The sequence below is a fragment of the Balaenoptera physalus genome, assembly GCF_965194825.1.
Source record: "Balaenoptera physalus genome assembly, chromosome: X".
NCBI lineage: Eukaryota > Metazoa > Chordata > Mammalia > Artiodactyla > Balaenopteridae > Balaenoptera > Balaenoptera physalus.
The window spans coordinates 74,711,750-74,727,578 of record NC_138903.1 but is presented as its reverse complement, the minus strand read 5'-3'; the positions used below and the strand labels follow the sequence as shown (position 1 = coordinate 74,727,578).

At 36.5% G+C, this 15,829-nt stretch overlaps 1 protein-coding gene across 1 annotated transcript in view; it reads left to right on the top strand.

Annotated features, from left to right (window-relative positions):
• CHM (CHM Rab escort protein) overlaps positions 1-15,829 on the top strand; it is a 316,852-nt gene that overhangs the window by 210,099 nt on the left and 90,924 nt on the right. The window lies entirely within an intron of this gene.

Genomic DNA, 15,829 nt, shown 5'->3' with positions numbered 1-15,829 from the left:
TTATTTGATAAATGCAAATCAAAACTACAATGAGGTATCACCTCACACCAGTCAGAATGGCCATCATCAAAAAATCTACAAACGGTAAATGCTGGAGAGGGTGTGGAGAAAAGAGACCCCTCCTACACTGTTGGTGGGAATGTAAATTGATACAGCCACTATGGAGAACAGTATGGAGGTTCCTTAAAAAACTAAAAATAGAACTACCATACGACCCAGCAATCCCACTATTGGGCATATAACCTGAGAAAACCATAATTCAAAAAGAGTCGTGTACTACAATATTCATCGCAGCTCTATTTACAATAGCCAGGACATGGAAGCAACCTAAGTGTCCATCGACAGATGAATGGATAAAGAAGATGTGGCATATATATACAATGGAATATTACTCAGCCATAAAAATAAATGAAATTGAGTTATTTGTAGTGAGGTGGATGGACCTAAAGTCTGTCATACAGAGTGAAGTAAGTCATAAAGAGAAAAGCAAATACTGTATGCTAACACATATATATGGAATCTAAAAAGAAAAAAAATGGTTCTGAAGAACCTAGGGGTAGGACAGGAATAAAGATGCAGATGTAGAGAATGGACTTGAGGACACAGGGAGTGGGAAGGGTAAGCTGGGACGAAATGAGAGAGTGGCATGGACATATATACACTACCAATTGTAAATAGCTAGTGGGAAGCAGCCACATAGCACAGGTAGATCAGTTTGGTGCTTTGTGACCACCTAGAGGGGCGGGATAGGGAGGGTGGGAGGGAGATGCAAGAGGGAGGAGATATGGGTATATATGTATATATATATAGCTGATTCACTTTGTTATACAGCAGAAACAACACACCATTGTAAAGCAATTATACTCTAATAAAGAAGTTAAAAAAAAAAGAGTAGAGTTTGAGCTAAACTGGGGAGTTAAAATCTTTCATATATCATCTATGGACATTACTTGGTAGTGCTTATTTTTAATTAAAATTATATCTTGATAAGTTTGTTAAGATCTGAGAAACAAAATATCGGTATGTCTTTTTAATATGGAAGCTATTCCCAGAACTGCTGACAAAGGGGGAATGGCTATGTATGTGTGTCTGTGTGTGACCAGAAGATGGGGACTGATGGCATAAGTGGAGAAATGCTACTCAATGGCAAGGTTTGTTTTGAGAATTTCAGTTTCAAGTGAAGGATAACTCAACTCAAACTAGTTTTATATATTTTTTATAAGTAGCTTTCTTTTTTAAAAAAAAATATTCATTTATTTATTTGGCTGTGCCAGGTCTTTGCTGCACCATGCAGGCTCTTTTAGTTGTGGCATGCAGGATCTAGTTCCCTGACCAGGGCCCCCTGCCTTGGGAGCACCACCAGGGAAGTCCCTCAAACTAAACAAGAGAGAAATCTACTGTTTTGTACAAACCGAAAGTCCAGAGCTTCAGGCATATTTGCTTCTGGACACTCAAAGGGTAGTTCTCACTTTCCCTCTTTGATTTCCTCTGTGTGTGTGCTATCTTTTGGAAAATCTTCTCCCATGGTAGTAACAAGTATAGGTTTCCACCATCTTTGCATCTCTTAATTGCAGAGATAGAATTTCTTACTCAAGTTCCAGCAAAAATTCTAGAAATTTCCCTCAGTGACTGGCTAAGATCACTTGCCCATTCCTGAATTAAACATTTTGGCAAAGGGAACATTTTGGCCAACCACTCCTGTGGTCAGTCAGAGGAGTCATCCCAACAAAAAAGAAAAAGGAGGAATGGGGTAGGAGAAAGTCATGTTGAGCAGACAAAACTGTAGATAACACAATACACTACCAGCAATACGCTCAAACTGATGATGTGATAAGGGCACATATGATATGATATGAGTGTAACAAAAACCAAAGTAAAATACTTCAATCTCAGTTACCTGGATGTAAAAGTATAGGCAGAATACATGCTCATTTTTATTCAGATAAGAGCCTTCGTTTTTAATTAGTATTTATCCAGTACAGTCCTTGGACCAATTTCACCAGAATTATTTGGGAATCTTGTTAAAAATATAGTTTCCTGGGTTCTACCCTAAACCTGCTGAATCAGAAGCTACAAATAAATTCTTGTTGGCCAGGAATCTATATTTTTAGCAGGTCCCCTGGGTGATTCTTATGCACACTAAAGGTCCAGAACCATGGCTCTGTTTTATTAAGACACATTGAATTGTAATACTGGGAGAAGTTATTGTGTTTGGGCTTGTAATTAAGGCTGTAAACCTAGTTAAGCCCATTGTTGGTGCTCAACAAGTATTTGATGCACTAAATAACTGTATCTTACTAGTTCAGATTAGTTCATACTAGTCCAGACTAATTAGGTAGAAGCCATAAGAACTAATGAAAATTCAAAACCACATGTTATTTTTAAAAAGAAACATGAGGGCTTCTGGCTATGATGTAGTGATGAAAACAACAAAAATTCTCTGCCACAAAACAACTGTAAGGTTCAACAATATTGTTAAAAAAACCAATCACCATTTCGGAGCTCTGGCACTTGAACAGAAGCAAGTAAAACAATCAAGAAACATTTATTCATGAAAAACTGAATTTCAGGTACGAACAATGAGAGTCTATGGTATTCTTTTCTGGGACTGCTCCCATCCTACCTCCATATCAGTAGGTGAGCTTGTTCTACCACAGTGGAGCTGGCAGTGAAAAATCAACGGCTTCACTGGTAGAAGGGGCTAACTTGGTTTAGAATAGACGATGAAAAACCTATGTTCAATTCCACGTATACCAAGTATGCAGAGTAGTCACATTCATAGAAACAGAAAATAGAATGGTAGTTGCCAGGGGATGGGGGGAAAGGAGGAATAGGTAGCCATTGTTTAATGGGTGTAGTTTCAGTTTTGTAAGATGAAAAGAGTTCTGTATTTGGTTGCACAACAATGTGAAGATACATAACACTACTGAAGTGAACACTTAAAAATGGATAAGATGGTAAATTTTATGTTATATATTCACAACAATTAAAAATAAACAAATAATATACAATGATAAAAAACATTTTAAATATGCCAATACCATCTATCAGGAGAAAAATAATGTTAAGTGTTTTGTTGTACACTTCGAGAAATTTTTCTGTGCATATGTGTATGACTAGTCAAACACATGTCCACTTCATTTAAATTTTAAAACAAAAATGGGTGTTAAACATAGTGTTTTATAATTTTTTTCTGTTTATATATATAAATTTTTGCAGTTCACATATCACAGACAACTTTCCATGACAACAAATCTACATCCTCATTTTTAGCAAAGTCATAGTTCTCTGTAATTGATTAAAATAATTCCCTGTTGATAATGGGATAGCAATTATTTATTTTTACTGGCATATGTTGTGACAACTACTCCTGTATAAGATCATTTTTGTAAACTCAAGATACAATCTTTAAGTAGAATTATTGAATCAAAAGGTATTAATCAATTATAAAAAATAAAACATGGACTTGAAAGAAAGAAAAAAAGAAACAACCTGTGTCCAATGGCATTGTCAGTAAAAGTAGCAAATTCGGTAGAAAATGAGCAAGGAAAGCCAGGAACAATGCTAACCTCTCGGGGAAGCCCTGGTTGGAGTCAGTGGCAGACTAGCCAACAAGCTGAGATTTAACAGGGAAATTCTGGTTATGAGAGAGGCATAGAGGAACTATCCATGGCTTTCCAGGAGGCTGAATGAATGCAGAGGGAGACCTGAGAGGACCTGGTGAAAATTAATAGCTGGGGAGTAATTGGAAATGGCCTGAATTTGTACACACACTTAAAACCACACGCAAATCCATCAGCAGTGGGTGGATGCCTTACTGACTCAAGTTGTTTGAGTACAACTTCTAACCAATTGTTAACTGACCATTAAAATATGAAAACAGAGATGTGACTCCTAGGAAGCCAAACTCAAAAGGAAAAACAGAATTAAAAAAAAAAAAAAAAAAAAAAAAGCAGAGCCATAGAGACCAGAAAGTAGAAAGTAGGGGGAGACAGATTCCACAGATTAAGCCCAGGAAGGCTACAAATAAATGAAACAAACAAAATGAGTAACACCCTCAGGGGAAAAACAAGAATCCAGAGCTCCTACAGTATATTATATAAAATGTCCAGTTTTCAAAACTAAAATGACAAGACATGAAACAGGAAAGAGCGACCCAAACTCAGGAAAAAAGTAGTCAGTAGGAACTGCCTGAGTGGGCACAGGTGTTGGATTTAGCAGGCAAGGACTTCAAAGCAGCTGATAAATATGTTCAAAGAATTAAAGGCAGCACTGTTTATGAATTAAGGGAAAATATAATGACAAAGATACAAAAAAGAGCAAGTCTTAGGGAATTCCCTGATGGTCCAGTGGTTAGGACTCCGTGCTTCCACTGCAAGGGGCATGGGTTTGATCCCTGGTCAGGGAACTAAGATCCCACAAGCCGCACGGCATGGCCAATAAATAAATAAATAAATAAAAAGTAAATAAGTAAATAATTAAATAAATAAAATAAAATGTAACTTGTAACTTAGTGAATGACCAATTGTTAAAAAGGTTTGTTTTTTGTTTCTTTTTTTTTTTTAAGATCAATCTCAATTTTTAAAAAAAACTTTAGGGCTTCCCTGGTGGTGCAGTGGTTAAGAATCCACCTGCTGACTCAGGGGATGTGGGTTTGAGGCCTGGTCTGGGAGGATCCCACATGCCATGGAGTGGCTGCACCCATGTGCCACAACTGCTGAGCCTGCACTGTAGAGCCCGTGAGCCACAACTGCCGAAGCCCGTGTGCCGTGACTGCTGAGGCCTGCGTGCCTAGTTGTGGAGAGGCTGCCACAGTGAGAGGCCTGTGCACCACAATGAGGAGTAGCCCCTGCTCTCAGCAGCTGGAGAAAACCCACGTGCAGCAGCGAAGATCCAATGCAGCCAAAAATTAAATAAATGAATACATAAATAAATTTAAAAAAATAAAAATAAAAAAGAAACTTTAGAAAGAACCAAATATAAAGTACAGTTGAAATTAGAATAATTGATATGAAAAATTTACTATATTCAACATGATATTTGAAATGGCAGAGAAAAGAGTCATCCAGTCTAAAAAACAGAGAGAAAAAAAGATTGAAGAAAAATGAACAGAACCTTAGTGACCTGTGGGACAACTTCAAACATACCAACTTACACGTAATAGGAATCTAAGAAGAGGAGAGGGAGAAGAGCAGAAAAAATATTTGAGGACTTCCCTGGTGGCGCAGTGGTTGAGGGTCCGCCTGCCAGTGCAGGGGACACAGGTTTGAGCCCTGGTCTGGGAGGATCCCACATGCTGCAGAGCAAATAGGCCAGTGCACCACAACTGCTGAGCCTGCACTTTGGAGCCCGTGAGCCGCAACTACTGAAGCCCGCACGCCTGGAGTCCGTGCTGCGCAACAAGAGAGGCCACCACAATGAGAAGCCTGTGCACCGCAATGAAGAGTGGCCCCCGCTCGCCTCAACTAGAGAAAGCCCGTGCGCAGCAACAAAGACCCAATGCAATCAAAAATAAATAATAAATTAATAAATTAATTTTTAAAAAAGAAAAAATATTCGAAGACATAATACTCAAAAACTATCAAAGTTTGGTGAAAAACATTAATTGGAGGGTCAATGAAGCTCAGTCCCAAGTAGGATAAACGCAAAGGGATCCACATGTAGCCACATCATAGTCAAACTTTTGAGAGCCAAAAACTGAAAATCTTGAAAGGAGCAAGAGATAAATGACTCCTCATATACAGAGGAACTACAATAATTTACCCTATGGTTAGCATTATACTTAATGATGAAAGACTGAATGCTTCCCCCTTAAGATCAGGAACAAGGCAAGGATGTATGTTCTCACCACTTCTATTCAATATTTACTGGATGTTCTAGCCAGAGCAATAAGGACAGAAAATTGAGTAACAGGCATCTAAATTTGAAAAGAAATGAAAACTCTATTTATAGATGGCATGATCTTATATGTAGTCTACAAAAACATTAGAATTAATAAACATATACAGAATGATCATAGGATACAAGATACGAAATTCAATTGTGTTTCTATACATAAACAATGAACATTCTGAAAATGAAATTAAAAATACATTTTTATTCCTTATAACATCAAAAAGAATAAAATAGAAATAACTAACAAAAGAAGTATATGACTTATATACACTGAAAACTACAAAATACTGCAAAGAAAACTTAAAGACTTAAATTCCTCACATTGATCTATATATTCAACACAATTCCTACAAAAATCCCAGCAGACTTTTTTTTTTTAAAGAAACTGATGGCCTGATCCAAAAATTTATATGGGAACACAATGTACTAAGACCCAGAATAGCCAAGCAATTTAGGAAAGAAAAAGAGTTGGAGGGCTTAAGCTATCCAACTTCAACTTACTATAAACCTACTGTAATGAAGAAGTGTGGCACTGGCCTAAAGATAAATATAGAGATTAATGGAACAAAATAGAGTCCAGAAATAAACCCTTAACTTCATGGTCAATTGATTTTTTTCAAAGGTTGAAAGGCAATTAAATGAGGAAAAGATAATTTTTTCAGCAAATGATTCTTGATATCCACATCCAAAAAAATTTTTTTAAACTTCTACCTTTACCTCACATCATACAAAAAATTAACTTTAAATGGATCATAGATCTAAATGTGTTGTAGGTAAAAATTATTAAAAATTTAAAGAAAATATTGGGACAAATTTTAATGCTGTATATTGGGTTGGCCAAAAAGTTCGTTCGGGTTTACTGAAAAACCCAGTGAACTTCTTGGCCAACCCAATATTATATCTCAATAAGGCTGTTAGAAAAAATGCCATTTTATGATTGTTTCGGTTTCTATGACTACATAGCAAATTATCCCCAAACTTAGTTTGTGCAGCTTATTATGCTCATGGATTCTACGTATCAGTGCATACAGCATACAGAGGAGATGGTTTGTTTCTGCTCCACAGTTCCTAGAACTTCAGCTGAAATACTAGAAGTCTGGAGACTGGAATCATTGCAAGGCTTGTTTACTCTCATGTCTGATGGTTAATGCTGACTGCCAGCCAATACCTTAACTGGGACTGAATAAGCACATGTGGTCTCTGCTTTAGTATGGGACTCCTTACAACATGGTGTGTTTGTCTGATGTTTTCCTCATGGTTAGACTGGGTTTATGGTTTTGGGGCGGATGATCACAGAGGTGAAGTGCCATTCTCACCACATCATATCAGAGGTATAATCTTATCTATCACTTATTAGTGATGATGTTAACCTTGATAATCTGGCCAAGGTAGTGTTTGCCAGATTTCTCCACTGTAAAGTTACTTTCTCACCTCTCCCTTTTTTAATACTCTACTTTTTGGAAGCAAGTCACAACCTCCTTAAGGAATGAAGAGTTATGCTTCATCTCCTCGAAGGCAGTACACAGGTCATTTAGAATTTTTATACAAAAGAGATTTGTCTATTCTTCACTTATTTACTTATTCAATCATTTATTTATATCAGTGAGGAGTCATAGATATTTATTTTGTAGTTTGGGTTTATAATCCAATACTACTTTCTTTTATTGTTCATATTTTTCCAGCTTTGGCGGTTGGGAACTCTTTAAGTTGGCCCCATTGTCCCTTTGATATACCTCTCATCATTGTGACAGTGTGTGTGTGTGTGTGTGTGTGTGTGTGTATTGACCATTTCCTTATTTTATGGCATTACAAAAATGCTCCAGGCTCATTTTGTATATTCCCTACTCCAGCCTAAGAATCAGTCATTTTTTCAAAGAGCTCTGATTCTTTTTATCAAAGAATGATATTAGGTATCAATTTCTGAACACTAAATGTGTTCACTGGGGTGTCATTTCTTCTAGGCACTCTCAGCTATCAGAGCAAGAAAATATATGTGTATATACTAGCCCAGTTATGTATACATATCTATAAATATGTCTATATGCATCCATATGTATCTATTAAGCAAAGCATGAGCTCATACTAAGATTTTCAATTCTAATCCAGTAACACATGGATCACTCTAGGCTTCTACCCTTGCTTGCTTTTAAACCCCCTTTTCAGCAGTGAGAAACCTAACTCTCACTATTCATCATTCATTTACTTATTTGTTCAATCACAGTATACATCTACAGCAGTTTCAGAATTGTTATCTGTTTGCTTTTTTACAGTATACTTCCATTTTCCATTTTCAGCTCAGCAGTGGAACTATATCCACAGATTCCAAGGTACAATGAAATAGATTCACTTATGAATCAGCATTTTATTATTATTGTTATTTTTTGACCATACTGTGCAGCATGCGGGATCTTAGTTCCCCAATCAGGGATCGAACCCGTGCCCCTGCAGTGGAAGCACAAAGTCCTAACCACTGGACCACCAGGGAATTCCCAGAATCAACATTTTAAATATTTTAGCTTTTGTACCACATAGCATCAAGGCCAAAGATCAATGATTGCTAAAGAGAAAAGAAGAAACATAATTTAAAAAATAATTTATTTTCCCTTTTTATAATTTTTCTTTTTTTACCGTGGTAAAAATATATACAATATATACCATTTTAACCATTTTTAGTTTATAATTCAGTGGCAGTAAGTACATTCACACTATTATACAACCATCACTACTATCCATTTCCAGAACTTTTTCATCACCTCTTATTGAAACTCTGTACCCATTAAACAATAAGTCCTCACTTCCTTTCCCCCATCCTCTGATAACCTCTCTTCTACTTTATGTCTCTATGAATTTGCCCATTCTATGTAACTCCTATAAGTGGAATCATAAAATAATTGTCTTTTTGTGTCTGGCTTGTTTCACTTAGCATAATGTTTTAAATGTTCATCCATGTTGTACCATATGTGAGAACATCCTTCCATTTCAACGCTGAATAATATTTCATTTTATATATATATATATATATATATATATATATATATATATATATATATATATATATATATATATATACCACATTTTGTTTATCCATTCTGCTGTTGATGGACATTTTGTTGTTTCAGCCTTTTGTCTATTGTGAACAATGCTGCTAGGAACATGGGTGTACATGTGTCTGAGTCTCTGCTTTCAATTCTTTGGATTTATACCTAGAAGTGGAATTGATGGGCCATATGGTAATTCTATGTTTACCTTTTTTGGAAGACACAAAACTGTTTATCACAGTGGCTGTACAATTTTACGTTTTCAACAGCAATGCACAAGCGCTCTAATTTCCCCACATCTTCATCAACACTGGTTATTTTCCTTTTTTCTTAAATAATACCTATCCAAATGGGTATTGTCTTAGTCCAATCAGGCTGCTATAACCAAATACCATAGGTGTGACATAGGCAAGATGGCTGGACAAGATGTCCCTTGCAAGTATCCCCCCTCAACAACAAAATTTGGCATCCACCCATGAACAAAAGTGCCTTTGAGGGAGCTGTGGGATCTAGTACCATACACAAGGAGCCTGAAAGGATTCTTGCTTACCCGTGAATTAGGTAATAGGTATGCAGACCTTGGTGCCAGTTGTGGACCTAAAGTGGTCCACGAACCAGCTCCAGCTCCTCTTAGCCATGGTCTAGGGCCTCTGGAGAACACTGATTTAGACAATAACCCACAGATGAGAGAGTCTTTGTGAAAATCTAAGAGTCCAGTGGAGAAGTTCTAGCACACCACAGGAGTAAAAAAAAATCCAAGATTTGATACTTTGACACACTGGAGAGGGTAAAAGGAATATTTTGACTTTACTTGCATCACCTCTTCCCCAAAGTGGCACAGCTCACCGAAAGACAGCCCTTCTTGGCTCGTAATTTCTCCCACAGGGGTAAGTAGGAGCATGGGAATGAGCACCTGGCTACTCCAGCTGTGTGGGCTGTTGCCAAAGAGGCCCATCTCTCTCTTGCCCTTCCAGAGTACTGAGTCATGAGCTGCATGACTTGGGGGCAGTGAAAAGCTGGGAGAACAGAAGCCAGGGCTCTGAATGAAACATATCAAAGGGATACAGATCCTACTAACCACATCACAGACTCCACTGGGAGCCTCCCAAGAGCCACTGGGGATACATCACCGCAAATCCCCTCACCTGGTCTACAGGCAATCCCAAGACCCTGTGAGCCTCACTCCCTCACACCCTGCAACCCATGGCAGACCCCTGTGTGCACTCTTGATGGAAATAAGAGTGAGTTGTTATAGATGGCAAATACTACACATGCAGAGAGCAGACCCAAATCTGGGGGACAGAGAGAGATCACAAACTTGAGCATTTAACACCAACCTTGGGAGGGTAAAAGAGAGGCTGTAAGTGCTAGGCCTGGCTTTGCAGGATCAAGAGAAGGCACACAGCTTAATAATTCTGCCACAAGGGGGAGCAAAGAGTGTGGAGAAGGCCTATCCAGAGAAGGTCTGAGAAAGCCCGAGAATCCCTAGCAGAGCTGATGAAAGATATTTCTCTCTTGAAGTCAGTCACTAAAGACTGGAGGAGGTGATTGCTACTTCAAATGAGAAGATAGCAAGGTAAGACTTCAAAGAACATGAAAAATCAAGAAAATATGACACCACCAAAGAAACACAATAAATTTCCAGTAACTGACTCCAAAGACATGAAGTATTTAAAAATAACTATAGCTACAATAATTAGTTAATGGATACAATATACAAAAAGTATAGACTGTAACATCAGAAACATAAAAGGGGGGAGGAGAAGGATAGATTTTTTGTATGAAACTGAAATTTTTTTTTCTTGGCCGCGCCACGCAACTTACAGGATCTTAGTTCCCCAACCAGAGACCGAACCCAGGTCCCCTACAGTGGAAGCATGGAGTCCTAACCATGGGGCCACCAGAATTCCCAAAATTAAGTTGTTATCAGGAAAAATTAGACTGTTATATCTAAAAGATGCTTTATGTGAGCCTCATGGTAACCACAAAGCAAAAACCTACAGTAGATACACAAAAGATAAAGAGAAGGGAATCAAAGATTACCATTATGAAAAACACATTCACAAAAGAAGACATCAAGAGGGCTTCCCTGGTGGCGTAGTGGTTAAGAATCCTCCTGCCAATGCAGGGGACACAGGTTCGAGCCCTGGTCCGGGAAGATCCCACATGCCGTGGAGCAACTAAGCCCGTGTGCCACAACTACTGAGCCTGCACTCTAGAGCCAATAGGCCACAACTACTGAAGCCCGTGCTCCGAAAGCCCAAGCCCTGCAACAAGAGAAGACACTGCAATGAGGAGCCCAAGCACCCCAACGAAGAATAGCCCCCGCTCGCCGCAACTAGAGAAAGCCATGCACAGCAATGAAGAACCAAAGCAGCCAAAAATAAATAAATAAATAAATAAATTTATTTAAAAAAAAAAGACAGCAAGAGAGGAAGAAGAGAATAAGGGAACAACAAAACAGTCAGAAAACAATTAACAAAATGGCATTAGTAACTTCCCACCTATCAATAACTACTGCAAATGTAAATGGATTCAATCTTCCAATTAAAATGCATACAGTGGCTGAGTGGATAGAAAAACCAGACCTAACTATATGCTGCCTATAAGAGGCTCACTTCAGCTTTAAGGATACACATAGGCTCAAAGTGAAGTGATAGAAATATATATATATCATGCAGTGGAAACCAAAAGAAAGAAAGGGTAACAATACTTACATAAGACACAATAGATTTACCTCAAAAACTGTAACAAGTGACAAAGAAGGTCATTATATAATGATTAAAGAATCAATTCATCAAGAGGATAGAACAATTGTAAATATATATACACCCACAAAAACAGCACCTAAACATATTAAGGAAATACTAAGAAATATAAAGGGAGAAATAGACAACAATGCAGTAATAGTAGGGTACTTCAATACCTCACTTTCAACAATGGATAGATCATCAAGACAGAAAATCAATTAGGAAAAACTGGAGTTGAGCTATACTTAGACCAAATGGACTTAACAGACATACACAGAACTTTCCATGCACCAGCATCCGAACACACATTCTTCTCAAGTACACATGGAACATTCTCCAAGATATATCATATATTAGGTAACAAAACAAGTCTTAACAAATTTAGGAAGATTGAAATCATACCAAAAACCTTTCTGACAACAATGGTATGAAACTAGAAATTGATAATAGGAGAAAAACTGGAAAATTCACACATATATGAAAATTAAACAACACAATCTTGAACAACTAATGGGCCAAAGGAGAAATCAAAAGGGAAATTGAAAAACATCTTGAAACAAATGAAAATGGCAACACAACATACCAAAACTTATGGGATACAACAAAAACAGTTCTCAGAGGGAAGTTTATAGCAAGAAATACCTACATTGAGGAAAAAGAAAGCTCTCAAATAAACAACCTAACTCTACCACTCAAGGAACTAGAAAAAGGACAAATAAAACCCAAAGTTAGCAGAACAAAGGAAACAACAAATATCAAAGCATAAATAAATGAAATAGAGGCTAGAAAAACTGTAGAGAAGATCAGTGAAACAAAGAGCTGGGTTTTTTTTTTCTAAAGATAAATAACATTGTAAAACCTTTTAGCTAGACTAAGGGAAAAAAAGAACACTCAAATAAATAAAATCAGAAATGAACGAGGAGACATTACAACAGATAGCACAGAAATAAAAAGGATTATAAGAGACTACTATGAACAATTATATGCCAATAAATTGGATAACTTAGAAAAAATGGATAAATTCTAGAAATATATAATATACCAAGCCGAATCATAAAGAAATAGCAAATCTGAACAGACCAATAATGAGCAAGGAAATTGAATCAATAATCAAAAACCACCCAACAAAGTAAAGCCCTAGACCAGATGGTTTCACTGGTAAATTCTACCAAACATTTAAATAATAATTAGTGCAAATTCCTCTTAAACTCTTCCAAAATTCAAAGATGAGAGAACACTCCCAAATTCATTTTTAAGGCCAGCATTACCATGATACCAAAGTCAGATAAGGACACTACATGCTTGATGAATAAAGATGCAAAAATTCTCAACCAAATATTAGCAAACCAATCAAATCACATTAAAGTAATTATATACAATGGTTACTGAGATTTATCCTTGGTATGCAAGGATGCAACATATGCAAATCAATAAATGTGATACACCACATTAATATAATGAAAGATTAAAATCATATGATCATCTCAGTAGATACAGAAAGAGAAATTGGCAAAATACAACATTCTTTCATGATAAAAACTCTCAACAAAGTGGGTATAGAGAGAAAGTACCTTAAAATTATAAAGGCTATATATAACAAGTCCATAGTTAACATACTCCACAGTGATATGTTGAAAGTTTTTCTTCTAAAATTGGGAATAAGTTAAGGGTGCCAACTTTAACCACTCCTATCCAACATAGTACTGGAAGTCCTAGTCAGAGAAATTAGGCATGAAAAAGAAAGAAAAGATGTCAAAGTTGGAAAGTAAGAAGTAAAATTGCTCTGTCTGAAGATAAATATATATAAAGCTCCCACTAAAAAAACTGTTAGAACTAATCAACAAATTCAAACTGCTGAACTCAAAATTAACATACAGAAATCAGTCGCATTTCTATACACTAACAACAAAATGTCTGAAAAAGAAATAAAAAGAACAATCCCATTTATAATAGCATCAAAACCAATAAAATACTTAGGAATAAATTTAACCAAGAAAGTGAAAGATATGTTCAGCAAAAAGTATAATATTTTGATGAGAGAAATTGAAGAAGACAAAAATAAATAGAAAATTATCCCATGTTCATGTGTCAGAACAGTTAATGTTGTTAAAATATCTATACTACCCAGAGCCATCAATGTAATACCTATCAAAATTCCAAAGGTATTTTTCACAGAAATAGAAAAAATCCTAAAATATGTATGGAATCACAAATGACCCCAGATAATCAAAGCAAACTTGAAGAAGAAGAACAAAGCTGGAGGCATCACACCTCCTGATTGCAAACCATATTAGAAAGCTATAGCAATCAAAACAGTATGATGCTGGCATAAAAACAGACACATAGACTAATGGAACATAATGGGGTGCCCAGAAATAAATCCTCGCATATACAATCATCTAATATTGGCAAAAAAGGCAAGAATACTCAATGGGGAAAAGATAGTCTCTTCAAAAGAAAAAGTCTCTTCAAAAAGAAAACTAGATAATCACATGTGAAAGAATGAAACTGAAATTCTATTTTATACCACTCATAAAAGTTAACTCAAAATGGAATAAAGATGTAAACATGAGACCTGAAACCATAAAATTTCTAGAAGAAAACAGACTCTTTGACATTGGTCTTGACAATGATTTTCTGGCTATTGACCAAAAGCACCAGCAACAAACGCAAAAATAAACAGGTGGGACTACATCAAACTAAAAAGCTCTTCCCAGCAAAAGAAACAATTAACAAAATGAAAAGGCAAACTGTTGAATGGGAGAAAATATTTTCAAACCAACTGTCTGATAAGGGCTTAATATCCAAAATATAAAGGGAACTCATACAACTCAATAGCAAAGATACAATCTGATTTAAAAATGAGCGAAGGACCTGAATGGTCATTTTTCCAAACAAGACATCTAAATGGCCAAGAAGTACATGAAAAGGTTCTCAACATCACTAATCAGGGAAATGAAAATCAAAACCACAATGAGTACCATGTTTTAAAATTTTTATTTATTTATTTATTTTTATACGGCAGGTTCTTATTAGTTATCTATTTTATACATATTAGTATATATATGTCAATCCCAATCTCCCAATTCATCCCACCAACATCCCCTCTACTTTCCCCCCTTGGTGTCCATATGTTTGTTCTCTACATCTGTGTCTCTATTTCTGCCCCGCAAACCAGTTAATCTGTATCATTTTTCTAGATTCCACATATATGCGTTAATATAAGATATTTGTTTTTCTCTTTCTGACTTACTTCATAATGTATGACAGTTTCTAGGTCCATCCACGTCTCTACAAATGACCCAATTTCGTTCCTTTTTATGGCTGAGTAATATTCCATTGTATATATGTACCACATCTTCTTTATCCATTCATCTGTCAGTGGGCATTAGGTTGCTTCCATGACCTGGCTATTGTAAATAGTGCTGCAGTGAACATTGGGGTGCATGCGTCTTTTTGAATTATGGTTTTCTCTGGGTATATGCCCAATAGTGGGATTGCTGGGTCATATGGTAATTCTATTTTTAGTTTTTTAAGGAACTTCCATACTGCTCTCCATAGTGGCTCTATCAATTTACATTCCCACCAACAGTGCAAGAGGGTTCCCTTTTCTCCACACCCTCTCCAGCATTTGTTGTTTGTAGATTTTCTGATGATGCCCATTCTAACCAGTGTGAGGTGATACCTCATTGTAGTTTTGATTTGCATTTCTCTAATAATTAGTGATGCTGAGCAGCTTTTCATGTGCCTCTTGGCCAACTGTATGTCTTCTTTGGAGAAATGTCTGTTTAGGTCTTCTGCCCATTTTTGGATTGGGTTGTTTGTTTTTTTTTTAATATTGAGCTGCATGAGCTGTTTGTATATTTTGGAGATTAACCCTTTGTCCGTTGATTCATTTGCAAATGTTTTCTTCCGTTCTGAGGGTTGTCTTTTCGTCTTGATTATAGTTTCCTTTGCTGTGCAAAAGCTTTTATGTTTCATTAGGTCCCATTTGTTTATTTTTGTTTTTATTTCCATTACTCTAGGAGGTGGGTCAAAAAAGATCTTGCTGTGATTCATGTCAAAGAGTGTTCTTCCTATGTTTTCCTCTAAGAGTTTTATAGTTTCCGGTCTTACATTTAGGTCTTTAATCCATTTTGAGTTTAT